Source organism: Cryptomeria japonica, chromosome 2 (genome assembly GCF_030272615.1).
Source record: "Cryptomeria japonica chromosome 2, Sugi_1.0, whole genome shotgun sequence".
Classification (NCBI taxonomy): domain Eukaryota; kingdom Viridiplantae; phylum Streptophyta; class Pinopsida; order Cupressales; family Cupressaceae; genus Cryptomeria; species Cryptomeria japonica.
In genome coordinates, this window is record NC_081406.1 from 96325167 (window position 1) to 96329330 (window position 4164).

The window sequence follows — 4164 nt, forward strand, 5'->3', positions numbered from 1 at the left end:
GTAGCATTTTTTTGCCTGTTGCAAAAATCGTCAGTTGCATGCAATGCAAGATTGGCTAGAATTGATTTGGTTCATTGTGTGCACAAACTGACGTCATGAGCGCATCCGGGTGGGTAGTTTTATACTAGGCATGTCCCTGTCATGCATCCCAAAGCACCGGAACATCGAGAGTCATACCATACCTGTGCGATCTCTCAAGTGCCCTGAGTCCAAAAAATTATCAAAATTTGACGGACTATTTCTTCAAATCCAGGACACATGTTGTTGATTTGTTTGAACCCGTGGGGTTGTGTGAGGCTCCTCTACAATGGCCTATCTTGTTTTTTGATGACTCAGAGCTATTTTTGATTGGTAGCATTTTTTCGCCTGCTACAAAAACCGTCAGTTGCATGCAATGCAAAGTTGCAAGATTGGCTAGAATTGATTCGGTTTGTCGTATGCACAAACCGACCTCACGAGTGCATCCGGGTGGGCAGGTTTACAATAGGTATTCCCCTATTGTGCATCCAAAAGTGTCAGAACGTCGAGAGTCATACCATACCGGTGCGATCTCTCAAGTGTCGTGAGTCCAAAAAAATGTCAAAACTTGACGGACTGTTTCTTCAAATCCAGGACACATATGGTTGATCCGTTTGAACTCGTGGGGTTGTGTGAGGCTCCTCTATAATGGAATGTCTCTATTTTTGATGACTCGGAGCCATTTTCAATTGCTAGTATTTTTTCGCCTACTGCAAAAACTGTCAGTTGCATACAATGCAAAGTTGCAAGATTGGCTAGAATTGATTTGGTTTGTCATGTGCACAAACTGACGTCACAAGTGCATCTAGGTGGCTAGGTTTACACTAGGAATGCCCCTATCATGCATCCCAAAGCATCGAAACATCGAGTCATACCGTACTGGGGCGATCTCTTAAGTGCCATGAGTCCAAAAAATTGTCAAAATTCGACGGACTGTTTCTTCAAATCCAAGACACATATGGTCAATCCATTTGAACTCATGGGGTCGCGTGATGCTCCTCTACAATGGCCTATCTTGGTTTTTGACGACTCAGAGCCATTTTCAATTGGTAGCATTTTTTTGCCTATTGCAAAACCGTCAGTTGCATGTAATGCAAAGTTGCAAGATTGGCTAGAATTGATTCAGTTAGTCGTGTGCACAAACCGACCCCATGAGTGCATTTGGGTGGGAATTTTTATGCTAGGCATGCCCCTATCGTGCATCCCAAAGTGTCAAAACATCGAGAGTCATACCCTACTGATGCAATGTAGAAGTTGCTTCACAACTTTTTTGACAATTTTCGCTGAAATTTTATCTAGTCTCAATCTATGACCCCTATGACCCAATGATGACTCAAATAATTCTCCATGATTATACAAGAATTAAGAATGCTCATGATTGACCAGGGACATATCACATATACTCAAAACATAGTCACAAAACATTGACACACAAAATAGTCACAAAACATTGTCACATATTATTCAAAAATTTGCTTCTAAATATGGTCAAATCAGCTCTTGGCTATTTGATTATACAAAAAAAATGTCTTACAAATCATCTCATGGGCTTTTATACAAAATTTGGCATTACAATATGTGTGATTCATCTCATCGCCATTTTAATATACAAATCATCTCATGGGCTTTTATACAAAATTTGGCATTACAATATGTGTGATTCAACTCATCACCATTTTAATATGCAAATCATCTCATGGGCTTTTATACAAAATTTGGCATTACAATATGTGCAATTCAGCTCATCGCCATTTTAATATACAAAATTTGGCATGTACATATGTACAAATCAGCTCATTGCCATTTAAATATACAGAATTATGCCCCTAAACATGTAAAACTCAACTCATGGGCATTTCTATATACAAAAAATGAATATAGAATAATTCGTCAACAATTTATAAAAAATTCTCAAAATCATTCTACTCTGAACCGTAGAATCAATCAAGTGAGCCTTCAAAATCGGCTCTAACCCGTATTGTGTCAAGTATTTCCTCGTGGTCAAATTCATGAACTTTCCATAAAATCTTGTTATGAGGTTTACCACGATACTTCATCAAACAAATATTTGTTGCAACAACAAGGTTAGAGAAATGAAGAATATGTCTATGTGTTTCAAAGTCCTTGAACAACCAAACATCAGAATTCCTGATAGGGTATCTTCGAAGCCATGTTCGTGTCACGACAATAGACCCTATTGGGTACTCAATACCCTCTCCGTCAATTATTGTGGTTGTCAATTTTCTTTTTGGCTCAACACAACAACACAAATAGTAATGTGTTCCTTCTTCATTGTTCTCTTCTGCAACAACTACATACACATGACCTCATTTTATAAAGTGTTAATTAATACCAAAAATAAAGTATGATGTACAGCAAAATGAACCAAAAAGAATACTTGCAAAAAAATTAACTCAAAAAATCACTTGAATCCACTAGGCTGGATACATGGTCAAAATCCACTGATGTCTCCATCTGGCTCAATTATAGTGCTTTGGGAATTTGATATCAATCAATGGGAACCAACGGTCTACAAGACCATTTGTCAACCCACTCTTGTGATTCACATTCTTCCCATAAACAATACATGCATGAAGAGCAAAAAGATACCATTTGTATCGTATAAATTACCAGTGAACTTGAATTTGAACTCATAAATAAGTGCATGTCACTTGATCGTGCAACTATACAACAATCTAGATAGTTTTCAATGTTAGATTTAGTGATCAACCAAAAATATCTATGAACAATTGACATACCTGGATTACCTGGACCCATCGTAGACTTGCACCATCGCACAATTGTTTCTGCATCTATCGGCTCAGCACCACCTCCGTACTTCAATTCTTCTCTAGCTAGGGCTCTTTTCACACATGCTCCTGCACCATCGTGCTCTCTCTTACCATGTCCAGCCTTAGTGAAATTCCAAAAATGTTGTACACCGCTTGTCATATGCATCCTCAGCAACCAATAAAACATCCTTGCATTCTTGAATTGTGCAATGCAATTATCTAACCATATTAAGTGTCGGTTGTATTGTATGTTCCCTTCCCTTAAACTATCATAGAAAACTTTAAAGCATCCTTGTACAAACTCTAATGAATGAGTACGATCATCACTTATGTAGAAGTGATAATCTCTTACAACCTTTCTATCCTCCTCTGTGCTATCATCTGCATGCATGAATGCTATGTTTACAAAAATAGAAACTTGTGTAGAGTGATAATATATAGATTGCACTTCATTTTGAGGTTGTAGTGTATAATTTTCAGTGAAATCAACAATAGAGACAATGGTGCCAAGAGGAAATGTGTCCTTACATAACTTGAATTGCTCATCTAACCATCGAGCTCTATATGTATGCATTATGTACTCAAACTAGTTTCTCTTGAAACATTTTTATAAATTTAGCTACACATATCATTTTTCACTAGCTCACATCTCTTCAAATCTTTTCCATCTTTTCCATCTTGGTAAATGTTGCAAACCACCACATATAGCACAATAACCTTCCAAACAAGGCATTTTATAATAAATGCAACCATCATGTCTATTACATAGCACACTTGAAATAAATTATCTTACCGACTTAGGAGGTGCTTCTATATTGCATTGCTTAAAAACATCTTTAGTGTGCAAAGTAGAACAAATATGACAAAAAATATCATAGTACATGGAAAATTCAATATGCATCCTACAAAAACACGTGGTGCGTACATGATTAATCTTAATATAAAAAGTTTTTGTCATTTCAAAAAATCGTTGAGAAATTCTTATTTGAGGAAACTTTTGAAGGAATCTTTCATAAAATTTAGTTTGAGTCATATCCAAATAGTGTTTGGCATGTAGCTCGCGATTTTTAGACCCAATTCGCCTTCTAACAACATCTCTTTGGTTGGGCGAAACTCTTGTGTTGTCATGCCAAAAATTTTCAATTAATGTTCTTAGTGCATCAACAACAACCTTGTCTTTGCGTGGTAGTCTACCCGAGAATGCCCAAAGAGAATTATTGCTAGGTTCTTCTATTTTTTCCCGCCTCTTTAATGCTTTACTTAATGTTGTTCTACTAACGTTTAATGACTTGCTTGTTTTGCTTATCAAATGATTTTTTTTAATTTTGTTGCTCATTATGGTTGATGTAATGAC